Source organism: Hemitrygon akajei, chromosome 8 (genome assembly GCF_048418815.1).
Source record: "Hemitrygon akajei chromosome 8, sHemAka1.3, whole genome shotgun sequence".
In the NCBI taxonomy this organism is placed as follows: Eukaryota; Metazoa; Chordata; class Chondrichthyes; order Myliobatiformes; family Dasyatidae; genus Hemitrygon; species Hemitrygon akajei.
The window spans coordinates 151,175,401-151,198,366 of NC_133131.1; the positions used below are offsets into that span (position 1 = coordinate 151,175,401).

At 40.0% G+C, this 22,966-nt stretch overlaps 1 protein-coding gene across 5 annotated transcripts in view; it reads right to left on the reverse strand.

Moving 5' to 3' along the window:
• wdr37 (WD repeat domain 37) overlaps window positions 1-22,605 on the reverse strand; it is a 128,508-nt gene extending 105,903 nt beyond the window's left edge. For 4 of the 5 annotated variants that reach the window (XM_073054845.1, XM_073054843.1, XM_073054844.1 and 1 more), the window contains exon 1: window positions 22,520-22,605. The gene's annotated coding sequence lies outside the window, so the exon portion shown is untranslated. Of the gene's footprint in view, window positions 1-9,871; window positions 9,937-22,519 lie in introns of those variants that run through there. The other variant, XM_073054842.1, reaches the window with a different exon arrangement.
• Window positions 22,606-22,966: the final 361 nt, after the last annotated feature.

A 22,966-nucleotide genomic window follows, 5' to 3' on the forward strand; every position in this document is an offset into this window, starting at 1 on the left:
TATTGTTTAGAACACATTTAGATGAATACATGTATAGGAAATGCTTAGGGTTTGGGTCTACAAGGCACAAGCCAGGAGGGTGATAGAATACTCTCCACTTTCCCAGATGAGTGCCGCTACAATAACATGCAAGAAGCTGAACATCATCCAGAACAAAGCAACCCACTTGACTGGTACCCTGCTAAATAAACATTCATTGTTTTTGTCCATAGTTCACAATGACTATGTACCATCTACAAAATGCACTGCAATTTCTTGCAAAAACAAGTTTAACGGCATCTCTCAAAGCTACAGGTTGTTTCACAGATGACAGGCTACTTCAGACACTACCAGGTGGATGGATGCTCCTTTCCGAGCCACACACCCTTCTGATACTGGGTGCAAATGAATCAGAATCAGATTTAACATCACCAGCATATGTCATGAAATTTGTTAACTTTTTGGCAGCAGTAGAATGAAATACATGATAAATAAACAGAAAAAAAAGTTACATTAAATGTATATATGTCTATTAAATAGTTAAGATAAAAGAGGTAGTGCAAACAAATAAAAAAGTAGTGAAGTAGCGTTCATGGGTTCAATGTCCATTTAGAAATTGGATGGCAGAGGGGAAGGAGCTGTTCCTGAATCATTGAATGTGTGCCTTCAAGCTTCTGTACCTCCTTCCCGAGGGTAACAGTCTAAAGAGAGTATGTCCTCTTCACACTGGAACTCACTACAGTAAACACCCAACATCATTGTGGGAACACATTCACCAAATAAAAGTGGTAGGTTGGGAATGTAGCTCAATAGCACCACCACCTCCAGGGCAGATGGTCTTACACATGACTGGATCCCAAAAGATGAACACACAGAGGATTACAGTTAACTGGCACACACTGGGACCAATTCATTTCGGCCCAATTAAGTGGTTACCTCAATTAGCTGAAATTTCATAGTAACAGTTAAAAAGGTTTAAAAGTACACACACGGGGGACGTCACGTGATGATGTAGGATCGAGACGTGGAAATCCAGCTCTCCCGTAAAAAAAACAGTAAAATAATGTTTAAGTGAAGAAAAGTTAGTAAATACTTCTTTAAAATTACTTATAAACTACTCAGGATTGTCTTAAGATATGTCTCCTAAACAGAAGCAGAAGAAAACTACTACTTTGAAGACAACACAAGTTGGAAAAGAATCAAGGCCGGCCGCCATGAAAGATCCTCGGGCTCAAGTGCATTTTAGCTCCGGCGATACAGAACAGGAAACTGCGGCAACATCAACCGTTTCCAAAAAAAAAGAGCAACAGAAATTGCGCATGCGTGAAGGAAGGGGCATGCACAAACACGAGCAACCCGAACTACAAATCCCAGCTATGATCGGAACTGAAAGTGAAAGTGAATATGAGGTGGAATCAGATTCTCTGGATAAATCAGACAAAGATGAAGAGACAAAGAAGAGCAACAGGAAGAGGTTGGAGGTGATATTGGAACCATAAAAAAATCTTTGGTGCAAATAATGCATGAATTAAAAGCATTAAAAGTAATAAAAAAGATATTAAAAATATGAAGATTATGTTTGATAAAATGATGAAAAGACAGGACAAAATGGACAAGAAAATTAAAAACTTGGAAGAAACAACGGGAGACACCATTGATAGAGTGAATAAAATGGAAGATATTTCTGCCTGGACATCAGAAAGAAAACGGTTGTTGGAAAAAGTGGATGTACTTGAAAATTTTAGCAGACGAAATAATATTAAGATTGTTGGACTTAAAGAAGGTACAGAGGGAGAGGATCCAATAAATTTTTTTCAAAAATGGATTCCGGAAATTTTGGAAATGGAAGAAGGAACCCAGTTAATTGAAATTGAAAGGGCTCACAGAGCCTTGAGATCAAGACCTCAAGTTGATCAAAACCCACGATCAATCTTGATAAAATGCTTAAGATATCAAGATAAAGAAAAGATCCTGAAGGCGGCTGCCCAACGTGCCAGAAAGAGAAACTGGCCTTTGATGGTAGAAGAGAAAACAGTTCTTTTCTATCCTGATATAAGTTATGGCCTTTTGACGAGAAAGAAGGAATTTAACCCAGCGAAAAAAGTTTTATGGGAAAAGGGTTATAAATTTATATTGCGCCACCCAGCAACCCTGATAATTTTTTTGGATGACGGAAAAAGAAGATTTTTTATTGATTATTGGGATGCGGAAGAATTTGCACAAGAACTCCCAAATATTCGCTAACCACAGCCAAAGATTTAAAAGTGAAACGGATTAAAGATGAAGACAGGGACAGTGAATGGAGTTGATGGATGTTTAAGGACAGAAGAATATTTAAATATATTCTTAATTATATGATACAGGGGGAGAAAGGTAAAAATTTGAGAAATATTAATCAAGAGTAGTGATATTATTTTTTACTTCTCTTATATATACTTTTTTATGTTACGGGGGGAGCTGGGGGAACTTCGGATTGATTGCTACGGGATTCACGTGTGTAACCATGGCGATTGCCATGACCCATACAACAGAGGGGGATAATGTTGTGTTTTTTTTATTCACAACATTAGTAGGGGAGTATTTTGTTATTTTTTTCTTTATAATCTATTTTTCTTTAATCTTTCTTTCTTTGCCTGGACAATCGGGGGGGGGGGGGGGGGAGACACATAGCAACATGGAGAATTTTAAAAAGATTCCCCAAGGTACTACGAAAGTTGAAAAGTATTACTTTATTAGGTATTACTATAGTATTACTAGGTATTACTAATTAGGTACCTAATACCTAATTAGGTATTACTATAGACTGGAGTAACCCTGTTAAAAATAATGACTAATTTACTGAATTTTTTAAGTTTTAATGTTAATGGGCTTAATGGACCAGTGAAAAGAAAAAGAATTTTAACATACATTAAGAAAATGAAAATAGATATAGCTTTTTTACAAGAAACACACTTAACAGAGATAGAACATCAGAAATTAAAGAGCGATTGGGTCGCAAATGTTATTGCAGCTTCATTTAATTCAAAGGCGAGGGGAGTTGCAATTTTGGTTAATAAAACTTTACCAATTAAAATACAAAATGTATTAATTGATTCTGCGGGGGAGATATGTAATTATACATTGTCAAATTTTTTCAGAACTATGGACTCTTATGAATATTTATGCACCAAATGAAAATGATGCAAAATTTATACAAGAGGCCTTTTTGAATTTGGCTGACACTCATGACAAAATATTAATAGGTGGAGATTTTAATTTTTGTCTAGACCCAGTTTTAGATAGATCAACAAAGGTTGTTACAAAATTAAAAGTAGCAAAATTAACTTTATCATTGATGAAAGATTTATATTTGATTGATATATGGAGAAGAATTAATCCAAAAGAAAGAGATTACTCATTTTATTCAAATAGACATAAAACTTATTCAAGGATAGATTTTTTCCTATTATCAACGTGAGAATGTGAAGAGGGTAAGGGGTATGTGTAGAGGGGGTGGGCGAGGGGTAAGTGTAGCAAAATATGTAGACAGGACAAGAGAGAGGTACGTCATTGGGGAAGTAAGGAGAGGTGGCTAAAATAAGGTGCCAGGCCAGGCGTGGAGACCACAAGGAAAAGGGAACCTGCGACCACAAAACAATGTGTTTGGCAAAGTATTTTGAGTTATACCTATTTCAAGTGTTTTGAAGTGCTTCCAAGTATTACGCTTGAACCTTTGCTAATTCTGAGTATCTTGCGTGCTTAGGTATGCAATAGCCAATCAATTGATGGATTTGAATTGGTAACCATATTTGCGAATGTAGTACCCTGCTTTTGGGTATAAGTATGACCTTTGTAAACCGACAAATTGGGAGTTGGCTACCTTAAGCCCGAAGTGCGTGGGGCTGCGAACTCCTCTCTGAATAAGAACCGTTTCAGAGGTAATTTTGTGTCTCTGGTGTTTTTCCTCAACTGAGCAGGTTAATAATTTCAGGTTGACAATTTGGCGAGCTGAGCCAGGAGCCTAACAGCTGGCAGTTCGGGGATCCGGTGTAAGCGGTCGGCCGGCAGGTATGAGCGGGTTGAGACGGAAGGGCCCTCCGAGAGATTTTTCTCGGTCTCTCTCTCCCTCTCTGACTCCCCGTTCCGATCCCTTCGGCTCTGGCTGACCATCCTACGCCCTCCATGGACCAAATGGAGAACCTCAGTTGGGAGACACGGATAACAGGTGAGAATTGCATAGAAGTTTGTGGTTCGAGTCCACTGGTTTAAGAAGTTTGGGGTTCCAGTCCCCTGGTATAGGAAGCGGAGTTAGAGTCCCTGCATAGAGTTTGGGGTTCAAGTCCCCTGGTTTAAGAAGTTGGGGTTAGAGGCCCCTGGTTTAAGAAGTTGGGGTTAGAGGCCCCGGTTTAAGACGTTGGGGTTAGAGGCCCCTGGTTTAAGAAGTTGGGGTTAGAGGCCCCTGGTTTAAGACGTTGGGGTTAGAGGCCCTACATAGAGTTTGGGGTTCCAGTCCCCTGGTATAGGAAGTGGAGTTAGAGTCCCTGCGTGGGGTTTGGGGTTGGAAGCTCCGGAGCAATACATATTTAATTTGATTAAGGTCTGGTTCCAACATCTAACTGAAACCGCATCCTGCCTTAGACTGGTTGTTAAGAGCAGAAATCTGCCGCGCGAAGGTCAGGACACTGAAGTGGATGCGAGAGTAAGTTACCAAAATGGGCCAGACTCTAGATAAATCAGGACCAAATATGCCATTATGGAAAATATGTAAAGAATTCCCTGAAAACGAGACAGATTTACGGAGACTGAGTGCGCGGATGAATAACAAGTTGGGGAATGAATTTTGGCCATTAGGGGGAACTTGGGATCTTGAGAAGTGTAAGCGAGCAGAGGGACAGGTGTGGCAACAGAACGTTTCACAGAAATGGAAAGATCTAATTACGCGTTGGTATACCGTGACCAGGAGACTTAATGAGCGCTCCCGCCAGACCTCCTGGGAGGTGAATGCAAAAAATAGAAAGATACCCATCAATGATAGTGATGGAAAACCCAGGGGCTGGCCGGGTACTGAAGGCCTTATGTGAAATCTATGATGAACAGCGTAGGATTGATGATCATAATGTAAAACTTGGTGATAAAAGGCCGGCACCGGATATGACTGGGCTGCAGACTCTATTTGACCCTAATGAGGGCACTGAGGAGGAGGAGCAGCAGGTCCCTTCGCCTGCGGGGGCTGCGAATCCCACCCCCCCTGTGCCCTTGACCAATGATGCCCCCCCCCCCCCCAATGCACTCCCGACTTCCTTTTTCGGGATTGTCAGCTCCGGTGCAGGAGTTCCAGATGACCGAAGAACTCCCCACTCGCTATAACCACCATGAGTCCCTTATCAGATTTGCGGTGACCCCCAATTTGGGCATCAACCTGGCAGGAAGGGATATACTCTGTCGTTTCCATCTCACCATTACCTGCACCAATGATGGTCTCACCCTGACCGAACCTCCTACCCATTGGGCGTTCTGGCTTCACGTTCCCCCACAATGGTGGGCGTTGGACTTCGCCCACCTCCCCTCCTGCTCGCCAGTCACCCTCAAGCCCCCATACACTCCCCATGTGACCCTTGCGTACGACCCTTCAGGATGCTCAGAAGTCTTGGCAGCCTTATTCGCCCCACACTTGGGAACTGAATTCCCAATTTCAGTTTTTGCCATTGTGACTGCGGAAGCAGGCACAGCCCTAGCCACCCATGTCCCTGACTTCCTGGGCAGCGATCCCCTGGAATAAGCCCCCATATAACCCTTAGCGTAAATGAGGGTCATGCAGCTAAGGAATTGGGCCCTGCCGTCTTTAGGGTACTGCAGCAGGCAGACCTTTCCCTGTCGGGAAACCCGCAGGAAGTGGATAGTGGTAGTATTTTTTTTCTTTGACAACCAATGTGACACCTCAGGGACCCTGCACCACCATCAGCCTCTGACTGACCCCTGTTGTGAATCCCCCACTGAGATTTGGGCAACCTCCAAGACCGACGTAGGCCTTACCCCGGTAGCCCCCGTCCAGATGCAGGTAAAGCCCAACTCACGATTGCCCCGGATCCCGCAGTACCCTCTCAAAGCGGAAGCCGTTCAGGGTGTCCACCCACTTATTACCTCCTTCTTAGAACAAGGCGTCCTAGTCCCCTGCCTTTCACCCTGTAATACCCCGATCTTAGCAGTGCCGAAGCCCGGACGCCCCGAGTGGCGCCTGGTGCAAGATTTAAGGGCAATTAATGACATAATCCCTCCCCTACATGCCGCCATCCCCAACCCCGCAACCATTCTGGGCCAGATACCCGCCGCTGCACGATGGTTCACCATTATAGATTTACAACACGCCTTCTTCTTCATACCCCTACCTGAGGATTCACGCTACTTATTCGCCTTCACTTTCCAGGATCGCCAATACACCTGGACCCGCCTTCCCCAAGGCTTTAGGGACTCCCCCACTATTTTCTCACAGACCCTTTGTGGCCAACTGAAAGACCTCACCTTCCCTAAAAACTCAGTGCTCATCCAGTACGTTGATGACCTGCTTTTGGCTAGCGACACTCAGCACGCCTGTGAGGAGGACACAAACTATCTCCTCCATGCCCTACATTCCCTCTCTGGAACTCCTCTCTGAATAAAAACCGTTTCAGAGGTAATTTTGTGTCTCTGGTGTTTTTCCTCAACTGAGCAGGTTAATAATTTCAGGTTGACAAACGAATATTCAAGACAGAGTAAAAAATATGGAATATAAAGCAAGAATATTGTCAGATCATTCCACCTTGACAATGACAATGATAATGATGGATAAAGAGGAATCGATTTACAGATGGAGATTTAATTCAATATTATTAAAACATCAAGATTTTTGTGATTTCATGAAAAAGCAGATTCATTTTTTTTTAATACAAATTTACATTCAGTTGATGATAAATTTATAGTATGGGAAGCAATGAAGGCATATTTGAGAGGCCAGATAATAAGTTATACTTATAAATTTAAGAGGGAATATATGGTAGAAATAGATCAATTGGAAAAAGATAACAAAATTAGAAAAAGAATCTCAAAGATATATGACAGAAGAAAAACAAAGACAACTTGTTAACAAGAAGTTACAATATAATACACTTCAGACATACCGAACAGAAAAAGCAATTATGAGAATTAAACAGAGATATTACGAACTAGGTGAAAGATCACACAAGATTCTTGCTTGGCAGTTAATAACAGACCAGATTTCCAAAACGATAAATGCAATTAGAACAAGTGTAAATAAAATTACTTATAAACCTTTAGAAATTAATGAAACTTTTAAGAATTTTTATTCTGAACTGTATCAATCAGAATCACAAAATGATAGTGTCGAGATAGAAAGGTTTTTATCACAAATAACTCTTCCAAAATTGAATTCGGAAGAACAGAAGGGATTAGATATGCCTTTTACATTAAAAAAAGTTGAAGAAGCTCTAGGATCACTTCAGAGTAATAAATCCCCAGGAGAAGATGGTTTTCTGCCCAAATTTTATAAAAAGTTTAAAGATTTTTTAATTCCTCCTTCTATGGAGTTAATATACCAAGCGGAAAGAACGCATAAACTTCCAGAATCTTTTTCAACAGCTATGTTAATAGTATTGCCAAAAAAAGATAGAGATCTTTTAAAGCCAACATCATATAGACTTTTTCTTTGTTGAATACCGACTATAAAATAATAGCAAAAATTATCTAATAGATTATCTAAATACTTACCAAAATTAATACATATGGATCAAACAGGATTTATTAAAAATAGACAATCGGCAAATAATGTAACTCGGTTACTTAGCATAATTCATTTGGCACAAAAGAGGGAGGAAATGAGTGTGGCAGTTGCCTTAGATGCAGAAAAAGCATTTGATAGATTGGAATGGGATTTTTTATTTAAGGTATTGGAAAAATATGGATTAGGAGTATCTTTTATAAAATGGATTAAAACCTTAAATACTAATCCCAAAGCTAAAGTAGTGACAAATGGTCAAATTTCAACATCATTTCAGTTAACAAGGTCAACTAGACAAGGTTGTCCATTATCATCTGCTTTATTTGTATTGGCAATAGAACCATTAGCTGAATTAATTAGAATGGACCCAGATATTATAGGTTTCAGAGTTAACCAGGAGGAATATAAGATTAATTTATTTACTGACGATGTTTTGCTTTATTTAACAAACCCATTGTATTCGCTGCGTAAATTATCTTCTAGATTGGAAGAATATAGGAAAATATCAGGCTACAAAATAAATTGGGATAAAAGTGAAATTCTACCCCTTACTAAAGGAGATTACAGTCAATGTCGACTAATAACTCAATTTAGATGGCCGATAAATGGTATAAAATATTTAGGTATAAGAGTTGATAATGATATAAAGAATTTATATAAATTTTTTACCATTATTGAAAAAAATTCAAGATCTTGATAAATGGATTACATTACCAATAACATTAGTAGGCGGAGTAAATGCTGTAAAAATGAATATATTCCCTAGATTACAATATTTATTCCAAACACTACCAATACAATTATCGCAGAAGTTCTTTCAAGAGTTAAATAAATGTGTGAGGAAGTTCCTTTGGAAAGGTAAGATGTCAAGAATATCGTTGGAAAAATTGACATGGAAATTTGACCTAGGAGGGTTACAACTTCCAAACTTTAAGAATTATTATAAAGCAAATCAACTTAATTTATTGCAGCTTTTTTTGATGAAGATAAACCGGCATGGATTAGAATAAAATTAGATAAAATAGGAGAAAATATACCAGAAGATTTTATATATAAGTGGGAATCTAAATGGATACGGGAAAAGAAAGAATCTCCTATATTAAAACATTTTATTGATTTATGGGATAAGATAAATGTTGATGATGGGATAAAGAAATCTTTATTAGCAAAGAGACCTTTAATTCAAAATAAACTTATTCCTTTTACAATGGATAATCAACTTTTATACAATTGGTTTCAAAAAGGGATTAGATATATAGCAGATTGTTTTGAAGGAGGTATATTAATGTCATTTGATCAATTAAAGAATAAATACAAAATATCAAACAACACTTTTTTGTTATTTCCAATTAAGGGCTTATTTAAGAGATAAATTGGGTCAAACAATGTTATTGCTGAAACCTAATGAAATAGAAACTTTAATTCAAAAAGGAAAAATTAAAAAATGTATTTATTGTATGTATAGCTTGATTCAAAAACAGGCAATTAAACAAGGAATTCATAAGTCAAGGCAAAAATGGGAAACTGATTTGAATATTAAAATTGAAGAAACAAGTTGGTCAAGACTATGTCTTGACAGTATGACAAATACAACAAATGTCTGGTTAAGATTAGTGCAATATAATTTTTTACATCAATTATATATTACACCACAAAAAATAAATTAAACCCAAATTTATCTGATCAGTGTTTCCGATGTAATCAAGAAATTGGTACGTTTTTACACTCTACTTGGTCTTGTTTTAAAATTCAACCTTCTTGGACAAATTTAAGAGTTTTATTGGAACAAATTACTGGAACACAACTTCCACATAATCCAACATAATTTTTACTAGGTGATATTGAAGGGATAAAACCAAAATCCAAACTGAATAAAGATCAGAAAGTATTCATAAAAATTGCATTGGCAGTAGCCAAAAAGACTATTGTAGTTACTTGGAAATCGGATTCATACTTAAGTATAGATCGTTGGAAGAATAAAATTTTCAGTTGCATTCCACTTGAAAAAATTACTTATAATTTAAGAAATATGAAATATTTCTGAAAATTTGGCACCCTTATTTACAAAAGATAGGATTAAATATATAGGTGCTCCGAAGATAAAATTATTGGTTATTTGGGGAAAGAAATAAATATATATACTAAAGCTATTATGAACTCCATGGAGCATGTGGGGATCTTCCGATATCCAGGCATTCTTTCTTTCTTTCTTTTTTCTTCTCTCTTTTTTTTCTCTTTCTACAGGGATATGTTAGGGGGAAGGGGTTAAGGGGAGGGGGGAAGGGTTGATAATTTTTTTTTCCTTCTGTAACCATTTGAAAATTCAATTAAAAAAATGAATTTAAAAAAAGTACACACGCAAGTACACACAACTGATGCTAGTTAGAAACTGTTCAGCAACTATCTACTGCCCCAATTAAGCGGCAGAGAGTCCCAAGCTAATGAAAGGAATCCTCAATTCTAGATTAGATTTTATTCTTTAAGAGTTGTCCCAAGTAAGTGGCTGCTCTGATTAACCAATGGCCTAATTAACCAGAATGCACTGTATCTGTGTAAAATAAAAAGCAGGAATTCAGTTCCTTGCACTCACTCTGCCATTTAATAAGATTACAGCTGATCTTTTTACTGCAAGAGCACTATACCAACACCGTACTTCCTTCATGTCCAAAAATCTATCAATCACACAGCTTCTAAAGCACTCTACAACTCCTACTGGCAAACTGGCAGAATAAGGGTAGGCTCAGCAACTACAGGCCATTCAATTTTAGCTCAGTTTTGGGAAACATTTTGGAAAGATTTATCTGGGACATAATTAAGTCATTTGATAGAAAATTGATAACACACTTGAAGAAGATAATACAATGAATGTATGTACATTGACCTCCAAATGATTTGATGCAGGGGCACACAACAGGTTTACCAAAGTTGAAACATGGCATGAAACTGAGGATTGCTGTGAACTGCCACGAAATGGGTGAGAAGATGAAAAGTGGCTCAAAATATAAACAAACTGGTGGAATAGCAGACCAAACAATTTTTAACGCAGAGAAGTATGAGTACGATGACATTTGATAGGAAGAATGAGAGGCAAATTAAATGATACTGTTCTAAAATGGGTACAGAAGCAGAGGTCCATCCATGCACAAAGCATTGAAACTGCCACAACAGGTGTAGAGAACAGTTAATAAGGCATTCTGAACTTTATCAACTGAGGAAAAGAGAAGCCATGTTGAACTTTTATAAAACATTATTTGGTCCTCATCTGAAGAGAATTTGTTCAGCTCAGGTGCCATATCTTCAGAGAGATATGTAACCATGAGAGGGGGCCCAGAAAAGATTAACAAAGATGCTTCCTAGGATGAGAGACTGCATTTACAAGAGGAGATTAGAAAGACTGTAAATATGAGAAGGATGAGGAGAGTCTTAATGAAAGTATCTCATGAGGTTGTCTGGATCTTGTGGGTAGTGATAGATTGTTCCCTCTGGTGAGCATTTTAAAGGATAGAGATTACAAAACAATTAATAGCAACATGAGGAAATACTTTATTTTATGCAGTGTGTGGCTGGAATCCAAAATCTGCTGTGTGCACAGATAGGAGAAGCAGGTTCTTTCTCAGCCTGAAGAGGGAATTTCTTAAATATACAGTATTGTACCCTAGATTTTGTATACAAATTTTGCTTTAGATGTTAGTTTTTGTCTTCTGCATTAGTGTGTCAGTAGAAAAGAGCAAGTTTTAAATTTACAAACATTCTTTTTCCAAAAAATTAAATGTTAGAGAATTTTTTTGTATTTCATTAAATAAAGTATCATATTAAGTAACAGTCCACTTTTCAAATAAAAACATGATTACTTTGTAAGTATAGAGCCCAGTGCATAATTAAGCAGAGATAACAAGTAGGTGCAAATGTTCAATAACATAATGAGTTGAATGAACTAAACTGATTAACTGAAACATAAAGGGATATAGGGTTATGATTGGGGATGTAGATTTTCAGTAGAAAAAACTCAAACTGTATTTTTCACCAGTAAAAGAATTGAGGTAGGGAAGAAGTTAAGGATGTATGGGATTGAATTAGAAAGGGTTGGATCATTTAAATTTCTGGGAGTTCTATTTGATTCACGATTAACATGGGCAGACCATATCAGGAAAGTTGAGGAGAAATGTAAAAAAGTAATAAATGTGATGAGAAGTTTGACTGGTAGGGAATGAGGAGCGAGTTGTTCAGCGTTGAAGAGAATGTATGTGGCTTTAGTAAGATCTGAATTGGACTATGGAAATATAGCATATGGACCAGCAGCTAGGTCTCTTATAAGGAAACTGGATGTGATTCAGGCTCAGGTTTTGAGAGTGTGCAGTGGGGCTTTTAAAACATCACCAGCATCAGCCCTGCAGGTAGAAATGGAAGTAATGCCTTTCAAACTAAGAAGGATGTAATGGCAAACTACTGGACTAAGTAGGGCACAATGCAAAGGGAGTGTTGCAGGAGTCCTGGGAAAATGGGAGGTTTCAGAGGGATAACTTTAGTCGGGTAGGAAATGATATTGCTAAAGAATGTGAAGTGTTTGATCTAAGGATAAGTCCTTCAGTAGTTTATCCGGTTGTAGCTCCATGGAAGCTTGTATGACCTGACATAGACTGGCATTTGTTAGAGGTAAAAAGGAAAGGAAAATATAAAACTGATTTGGTAAGTGCATTTAACTGTCATGTGATGGAAAAGTATAGTGATTATACTCAGATAAAATTTCTATGGATGGTGCTAAGGAACCTGAAACAGGAGTGACAGGGTTTGGGGTGGCTATACCAGCAAAAGAAATTGCAATCAGCAGAAGAACATCTAATAAGTTAGGGGTGTATACAGTGCAGATGATGGCAGTGTTGGTTGCGTTGCGATGGGTGGAGAAAGCCAGACAAGTCAAAGCATTGATATACTCAGATTCATCCTCAGTTCTAGCAAGTTTAAGGTCTTCTCACTCAAACAGCCGGCAAGATGTACTTCATGAAGTCCTTCAGTCAGTCACAAGAGTTGCAAATCAGGGAGGTCAGGTAAAATTTCTATGGGTTCCAGCACACGTAGGGGTGAAGGGCAATGAAAGGGTGGATGAGTTGGCAAAGAGAGTGTTAAAGAAAGAAAACATAGAAATGCACATTAGTATCAGTGAAGCAGAGGCTAAGTCTATAATCTGGGAAAAAAAACAACCAAATGTGGCAAGAAAGATGGGACAGGGAGGGGAAAGGGAGGCATTTATATCAAATACAAAAGTGTGTAACAGGTACTAGGGTAGGCAGTGGATACAGAAGAGAGGAAACTGTGTGGACCTAGGTTAAGGCTGGGGCACTGTGCACTAAACAAAACATTGAAAATGATAGGGAAACACCAGACAGGATTGTGTGAGGAATGGCAGGAAGAGGAGTCAGTAGAACATGTAGTTCTGAGCAGCAGGAAGGATGGGATACAGAGAGAGATGATGAGAATTAATCTAAGGAAATTGGGGGTGCAGGAATTCACATTAAAAGGGCTGCTGGGCATGGGTGAGAGAGCACAGGTTAGGGTATTTTTAGCTTTCTTAAGGGGTACAGGGGATTTTTTATAGGATATGATGGATAAACAGGAATGGGGTACTAGGATGGCCAAAGACGGGAGGATAAAGTGTAGGTTAGGGTATGTGCGATTGGGTGAAGGGATTTAGAATGTCAGTCTATCGCACACTCCAGAGCAGAAGGTGGCGGTAATGCACCATTAAGCTGGATGGCAACTGCCGTAAAACAAGACAGGGTGGGGGTGGGAGTGGGAGTGGGAGTGGGAGTGGGAGAGGGAGAGGGAGAGGGAGAGGGAGAGGGAGAGGGAGAGGGAGAGGGAGAGGGAGAGGGAGAGGGAGAGAGAGAGAGAGAGAGAGAGAGAGAGAGAGAGAGAGAGAGAGAAAATCAAACTAGCAAAAAGACAACCAAACAAAAAGGTGAGGGTGTGGCAGATGTGGCAGTTTAACCTTCTAATCATAAGACCATAAGATATAGGAGCAGAATTAGGCCATTTGGCCCATGGAGTCTGCTACACCATTTCATCATGGCTGATCCACTTTCCTCTCAGCCCCAATCTCCGGCCTTCTCCCTGTATTCCTTCATGCCCTGACCAATCAAAAATCCATCAACCTCTGCCTTAAATATACATAAAGACTTGGCCTCTACAGCTGTCTGTGGCAAAGAATTCCAGATTCACTCCTCTCTGGAAAAAGAAATTCCTCCTCATATCCGTTCCAAAAAGATACTCCTCTATTGTGTGTCCACTAGTCTCAGTCTCTCCTACCACAGGAAACATCCTCTCCACATCAACTCTCTCAAGGCCTTTCACCATTCATAGAAATATAGAAAACCTACAGCACAATACAGGCCCTTCGGCCCACAAAGCTGTGCCGAACATGTCCCTAACCTAGAAATTACTAGGCTTACCTGTAGCCCTCTATTTTTTTTAAGCTCCATGTACCTATCCAAGGGTCTCTTAAAAGACCCTATCGTATCTGCCTCCACCACCTTTGCCAGCAGCCCATTCCACACACCACCCCCTGAGTAAAAAACTTACCCCTGACATCTCCTCTGTACCTACTCCCCAGCACCTTAAACTTGTTTCCTCTTGTGGCAATCATTTCAGCCCTGGGAAAAAGCCTCTGACTATCCACACAATCAACACCTCTCAAAATCTTATACACCTCTATCAGGTCACCTCTCATCCTCTGTCACTCCAAGGAGGAAAGGCCGAGTTCACTCAACCTATCCTCTTAAGACATGCTCCCCAATCCAGGCAACAATAGCTTTCAATCCGATAGCTTTCAATGAGGTCACCCTCATTCTTCTGAATTATTGTGGACACAGACCCAGAGTCATCAAATGCTCTACATATGACAAGCCAGTCAATCCAGAAATTAGTTTCCTGAACCTCTTTTCAACCCTCTCCAGTTTCAGCACATCCTTTTTAAGGTAAGGGGACAAAAACTGCTCACGATACTCCGTGAGGCCTCACCAGTGCTTTATAAAGTCTCATCATTACATACTCACTTTTATATTCTAGTCCTTTTGAAAAGAATGCTAACATTGCATTTGCCTTCCTCACCACAGATTCAACCTGCAAATTAACCTTTAGGGAAACCTGCACAAGCACTCCCAAGTCCCAATGTGCCTCAGTTTTTTGTATTTTCTCTCCATTTAAAGAAGTAGTCTACCCTTTCATTTTACTACCAAAGTGCATGACCATACATTTCCCAACACGGTATTCCATCTGCCAGTTCCTCGTCCATGTCTAAGTCCTTCTGTAGCCTCTCTGCTTCCTCAAAACTACCTGCCCCTCCACCCATCTTCACATCATCTGCAAACTTTACAAAAGGCCATCAAATCTATCATCCAAATCATTGACATTTATAGTAAACAGAATCGGTCCCAACACAGACCCCTGTGAAACACCACTAATCACTGGCAGCCAACCAGAAAAGGCTCCCTTTATTCCCACTCTTTTCCCTCTTGCCAATCAGGCACTGCTTTATCCATGCTAGAATCATGGGCTTGTAGCTTGTTAAGCAGCCTCATGCGTGGCACCTTGTTAAAGGCCTTCTGAAAATCCAAGGACACAACATCAAAAATTCTCCTTTGTCAATTCTGTTTGTTATTTTTTCAAAGAATTCCAACAGGCAAGATTTTCCCTTGCGGAAACCATGTTGATTACGACCTATTTTATCATGTGCTTCCAAGTACCATGAGAACTCTCCTTAATAATCAACCCCAACATCTGCCCATCCACAATCAATTACTACACTATGATGAGAGTGAGCACAGCAACAAGACACATCCTGCATCAGCAACATCTCTCACAAGCAGAAATTTCACAGCACATTGGAGTTTCAAGATGTGCTGTCGAAGCTCTTCTGAAGAAGTACAAAGAAACAGGCAAGGTTGAGGACAAAAAATGTAGTGGTCGGCCACAAAAACTGAGCGCAGGAGACGAAAATGTATCAAACCGACATCCCTTCTAAATCAGAATAAGTCCAGTACTCCTATCATCTCTGAACTCACAGAAACCATTGGAATCCAAGTACATCCCTCTAAAACCCTGAGAAGTCTTGTCAGAAGTGGTCTTCATGGAACAGATGCTGTCAAAAAGCCATTTCTACGAAGTGAAAACAAAGCCAAGAGACTCATCTATGCATAAAGTCACAAGGACTGGGGTGCTGAACAGCAGCAGCAAGTGCTCCAAATTGACGAGTAAATATTTGAAATTTTTAGCTCAAACAGGTGGCAGTTTGTCTGTAGAAGAGCAGGAGAGCGCAACACGGATGAATGTCTGCAACCAATAGTGAAGTACAGCAGAGATTCCCTGCAAGTTTGGCGCTGCATTTCTGTGAACGGAGTTGGTGATCTGGTCAGAATGAATGCAATCCTCAATGCTGAGAAGTACAAGCAGATTCTCATCCATCGCGCAATACTAACAGGAAGGTGTCTGATTGGTCCCAACATCATTCTGCAGCAGGACAATGGCCCCAAACACATGTCCAAGGTCAGAATGGACTACCTTCAGCAAAAAGAAAAGAAAGGAGTTCTGAAACAGAAGGCATGGCCTCCACAGAACGCTGCTCTCAACATCATCAATGCTGTCTGTGTTTACCTGGAGAAACAGAAGCAAACAGGACAGTAGAAGTCTGTAGAACTGTAGCAAGTTCTCCAACGTGCTTGTAACAGCCTACCAGCTGATTTTTTAAAAATAAAACTGCGTGACGGTGTACCTAAGAGAAATGAAGCTGTTTTAAAGGTAAGGAATAGACCCACCAAATATTGATTTGATTTTGGTTTTTTTTACTGTTTACTGCTTATAGTATTTTTTGATAATTAGAAAGTTTTCATTATTTTTGAAAGCATCTTCATTTTACAGAATGTTTTTACATGTGCCTAAGTCTTTTGCACAGTACTGTATGCAGAGGAAATCAATATAAAGCCACAGACAAAGGACAAAGGGGGTAGAACAATTAAATTGTTCCATTACAGTGCAGGCTCAAACAAGATGGAAGGAATTCACCCCTTTGGGTGCTGTTAACTATTCTATGATGTTATATTATGTAGAAGATAAATTAAAAAGGTACAAAACTAAAATGGTGACTGTCAGTCAACTCATTAAAAATTATAGTATTCTGACAAGCTTCATCACAGAAGCAGAAAGCAAATAGATAATAACAATAATAAAATAAAACATAATAATAAATAAGTAAATCAATTACATATATTCAATAGATTTTTTTAAATGTGCAAAAACAAAAATACTGTATATTAAAAAAGTGAGGTTATGTCCAAAGCTTCAAAGTCCATTTAGGAATCAGATGGCAGAGGGGAAGAAGCTGTTCCTGAATCGCTGAGTGTGTGCCTTCAGGCTTCTGTAGCTACTACCTGATGGTAACAGTGAGAAAAGGGCATGCCCTGGGTGCTGGAGGTCCTTAGTAATGGACACTGCCTTTCTAAGACACCGTTCTCTAAAGATGTCCTGGGTACTTTGTAGGCTGTGCCCAAGGTGGAGATGACTAGATTTACAACTTTCTGCAGCTTCTTTTGGTCCTGTGCAGTAGCCCCTCCATACCAGACAATGATGCAGCCTGTCAGAATGCTCTCCACGGTACAACTATAGAAGTTTTGAGTGTATTTGTTGACATGCCAAATCGCTTCAAACTCCTAATAAAGTAATGTAAGACCAGTCAAAAATAAGACAATTATGTAGTTTACAACTACATTCTTTTGTTATGCTCTCAGGGCTTAGACTGCAACAAAACTTCAGATTAATCTTTACTTGAAATACCAAGTGCCCTTGGTAGCAGAATAGTGCGATAAAAGAAACTTGAAATGAGGACAAGTAACAGGGCAGCTAGGCATTGCTGGAATGCACACAAACGATGTGCACATGCAACTGTGCCAACAGAGAATTATAAAATATAACAAGCATTTAAGCCGATAAAACTCTTTGTACAATATGTAGTCACTAAATCCCCAAATTGCTAATAATCCTTCAGATATAAAACTAAAGGCCAGATTTTTATTATTTCCGTCAATGCAATATGGAGATCATTGATTGTTTTAAATATGACATACTCAATATATGACAAGAAAAGATAAAAGCCATCGCCTTCTGAGCTCACAATTTCAAAATCAAATATTTACAACTTTGAAGTCATGGATGTGATAACATTGTTAATCACAAAGGTTAAAAAGGACACAATAGAAAAATGAAAGATTACATGTTGTGCTTGGACCAAAAAGAATGTGAAGGTCACATGATAATCGACCTTAATTACAGCAGATGGACCCAAAAAAATAAGAGTATGGGTAGCCTAGCCTGCCCTGCATTCAATACGAGTATGGTCTATCCATGCAGTCCTCAACTTCTCTGTGCCATTTCTCCATACCCCTTCAATTCACTCCTCGACCTATCAAATATTTATTGACCTCCAATATAAATACTTCTGATAATCCAGTTTCCACTATCTACTGGTGATAATCAAGTTTCCACTATCTGCTGGTGCCACTCTCTATGGGGAGTAATTTGATATAACTCAGTTCTAAATGACCGGCCCTTTATCTTGCAGTTATGATGCTTTTATCAAGACTTTACCACTAGTAAGAACATCCCAACATCTACTCCTGGTGTATGTCGGACCATTCTAAGGCTCAGCCTCAGCCATTCCTTATGGTTTGATGTATAGAATCACACATAATTTGCACAATGACACCTAACCAGAGCACTTTTACAAACTGGACTTAAATTTGAGCCTTACTGGTTATGATAACATCATGCTGAAAGATGTGCCATCTGGACTCTCCTTTGAAAAAAAACAGATAGCTAGAAACTGTAATTCCTTTCTGCATGCAGTAACTGTTTACTGCATCATCGTCCTAGTTGGGGGGGCCACAAAAATCTGAGAAACTAGAAAAATTTACTTTACAAAATAAATCACAAGGACTGCTTGCACCGTAATTGTTTTGTTAAGACCAGACCCATGCAGTTCCCACATGCAGCTGCCAGCAGAGATCGCAGTTGACAAGTCCTAGTTGCTAGAAATCAAAGAAAGCTGTCTCAGACTTAAAGATGTTTCTCCATGGCACCTGAAGTATAACAGCGTAAAAGGCTGCCATAGAGTCAATGAAAACTTGGAAGGAGGGGAAGTCATGCCTTCAGTGTGTAGGACCACACCATCACCCCTCAGCTATTCTCAACACTGATCAACACCTGTGACAAAAGTGGTGCCAACCATTGTGAGACTCGGGCTCATCACTCTGCAGAGACCACAGCATGCACTGCGATGGATACGAGTATGAGGAACTTCGCACTGATATGTGAAATATGCAAAGCATTGAAAAGTCATTCAGATACAGACAGCTGCAGTTCCAGGACCGACCAAGAAGCCTTCAATTTACATCTCCCTGCCTAAATGCTGCAGAATTCGCTCCTTATTAGACCAGTAGCTGATAAACAAGCATTGCACAATATCATTGCAATTTCTGTCCTGTGTGAATCACCTGGAGAAACTTGCACTACACTTGGATGAACTGTGCCCAGAAGTACACAGTCTAAGTTGCCAAGAGGGGAGATTTACACCATACATGAGTTTTTTAAATGCTTCTATGCGGTGTTTGTGTATTAAAAAGGCATCAATGGACCAATTTCCAGGCTAATTATTCAGCTTCATGTCCCAGAATATGCAACACTGAAGCATTTCACTGCTACATGTACAAAGCAAAACAACCAGTTTGCACACAGGAAACTCTCACAGCCTATAATGTGATAATGATCTCATTTGCTGATGTTATTTGTTGAATCAGTACTGCTTGGAATGTCAAGAAATAACTGCTGTTGTACTTCAAAATAAAGCTGCAAATTGATTTTCAAATACGTGTTGGCTAATCATACTGCAGATATGATTGGCAAATCAAAAGCAATGCTTTATTACAGTCCAAACTGAAACATTTTGCCCATCTACGCTAATCCCATCCATTCACATTAAGACTGCATCCTATGCTCATCTATTTAAGCACCTAATGTAAACACCATTTTTTAAAATGTGGTAATTACACCACTGGAGATGTTATAATGTGATACTGTGTAAAAATATTGACTCCAAAATCCCCTTTTAAATATCCTACCTCTTAGCTTAAAGCTATGTCTTCTTGTTTTGATACCCATAAGATGGGTAACAGGTTCTATCTACTCTATCAATGTCTGTCATCTTCATCCTCATTGAAAGGTGGGAACCCCTGGCCTAAGCTCACTCAATACAGATTGCCTCAATTCTCTTTGACAGGGTCTTAGAGAGACAAACATGGGAATGAGTATACAGCAATCCAAACCAATCCGACACAAACTCTACCTGCTCCACTCACGAAAGAACATGCAGATCTTGGATCAATTTCTTTGATCATCTCAGAATCTTGAGAATTCGAGTTAAAAACAAGTCATCTGCACAGGATCAAAAGTGGCTGCAGAGGGTTGTCAGCTCAGCCAGTTCCTTTGGGGATACAAGTCCCAACAACATCGAGGACATCTTCAAATGCCAGTGCCTCAAGAAGACAACATCCATCATTAATGATCCTCACCACCCAAGACATGTCTTTTCTCATTACTACCATCAAGCAGCCTAAAGACCCTATTTTTTTTTAGGAACAGCTAATGTTTTAGAAACAATTTCTTCCTCTCTGCCAACAGATTTGTGAATGGTTCATGAATGCCACCTCACTATTCTTCTTTTGCACTTTTTTTAATATATTATTCTCATTGCCTGATTAAAACAACCAGCACAATCAAAGACCTCACCCACCTCAGACATTTCCTCTTCCTCCTTCTCCAAATGGGGCAGGAGATAGAAAAACCTGACAGACTTTGACCTCACAATCTCATTATGTTCTTGCACTTGATCATTTACCTGCACTGAACTTTTTCAGTCACTTTTACACTTTATATGCATTGTTATTGTTTTACCTTATTCTAGTTCAATGCATTGTTGCAGCAATGATTTGACCTGTCTGGACAGTACACAAGACAAGCTTTTCACTGTTTCTTGATACACTTGATAACAATAAACCAATACCACAAGTCCCAGCAACATCTTTGTGAATTTTCTCCGTACTCCATCAAGCTTATTTATTCCGTTCCTGAGGGGAGGGGACCAGAACTGCACACACAACACCCTAAATTTAGCTTCGCCAACATTGTATATAACTTCACACAAAAATACAACTGCAGATGCTGTGGATCAAAGAATACGTACACAACACTGGAAGAACTCAGCAGGTCAGGCAGCATCCGTTCTTCCAGCGTTGTGTACGTATTCTTGTATCTTCAACACATCTTCCTAACTCCTGTACTCAATGCCTTAAAATATGAAGACTAATGTGCTAAAAGCACTCATTATAACCTGAGATAGTTGTGTCTATCCACCTGTGATGCCACTTTCAAGGAAATATAGTTGTATTCACAGGTCCCTTTGCTCTATGGTGTACCTCAGAGTCCTACCATTCATTCCTACCCTGGTTTATTCTCCCAAAGTGAAACACCTCATATTTGTATGCATCAGATTCTAGCGGCCATTTTTCAACCCATTTTCCCAGCTGGTCCAGATCTCACTGCAAGCTTTGACAGCCTTTCTCGAAGAAGTTTACAGGACACAAAAGATTTCCTTTGTTGTGCTGTATTTCATTATACCCTCCAATTAGTAAACACTAATGTATGTGATCTTTCTATTTGCATTTTAAATATTCATAGTATGCATATTACACACACAAAAAAATTCAAAGTGCCGCACAATTTTCAGGTCCTGTAAAAATTTCTTGCTCAGAACAATGGTTGGTCTGCGCAATTGTAAAAAAAATTGGAGGGAATGCTGCTTTCAAATACGCCCCCAAACCTAGCAGCATCCAAAAATTTGCTGATCCAGTTTACCATACTATCACCTAAATAATTAATATAGATGCTCAATAGACAAATAAAAGTTGGAAAGATATTTCCTTTTGGAAACACTACCTGGAGTTGTTAAATTATCAGAAACCCTTGAACCTACTTAAACCTACCACCAACTCCACAGCTCCCAACAGCTTACATTCAAATCCTATTACAGATGCCCAGACACATCTTAGCTCCATCAATAGTTGAACGTTGTCTAAACAGGGTCAACATTTTTACAGCCCAAAAACAAGCCACTAACTGGCTGTCCCACCCGTTACCAGGGTGGGCTCCAGTAACCAGATTATCGGACCCCACCCCTGTTGACCCTCATCTATCCCAGTTGCACATCTATTAATCACCCTCGCTGTTAACCCCCCAGCCCTACCCCGATAGTCCTATCACCCACCAACTCTCTGACCATTACTTATCCTGTACCACCCCAGTTCACTGTTATTCCGACCCACAACTGATACCTGGACCGTTCCCTTCCCCGTCGCCCACCCCGCCGACCGTTCCCTCCCTCATCAACCACCCGGCCGTCCGTTCGCTGAACCCTTCACCCACTCCGCTCACCGTTCCCATCTCTACCACCTACCCCGCCGATCGTTCCCTCCCCCCGTCACCTACCCCGCCGATCGTTCCCTCCCCCCGTCACCCACCCTGACGATCGTTCCCTCCCCCCGTCACCCACCCTGACGATCGATCGATCGATCGCTTTCCCCGTCACCCACCGACAACCGCTCCCTCCCTCGTCCTCCACCCGGCTGTCCATTCCCTCCCTTTTCAGCCACCCCGTTGACCGGTCCCGCCACTGCTCTTGTCTCCCTTTCTCACCTCCCTTCAAAACGACATCCTGCAAACTCATCCGGGCTGCACAGCCGCGAAAGGTGAAAGGTCAGCATTGGAAGGCTTGGGACCCGGCTGCGCATGTGCGGGGCCGGCGCCAACCGCACTGCGCATGCTCTTTCCTTGCCATTCTCTCTCGGTGCATCTTCTGGCCGAATTTCCTGTAAGTTTTCGAATAGTGATACCTGCAAACCGGAGATTTAAATGCCGGCTCGAAATAGTCCACCATTAGTAAAGCTAGTATCAATTGCTCTCCTTTTGCTTTGTGTCTGGTAAAAGTTGAGGGAAGTTACAGAAGTGCTCGAGAAGTTAAAACCCAATCAGTTAAGGCAAGCGAAGCGGCAAACCGAAGGAACAGAAGCGGGACACAGTCATGATTATTGGAAGACTTCATCTGAGGAGAGGAGTGAGGTGTAAGACAGAAGACTGCAATGC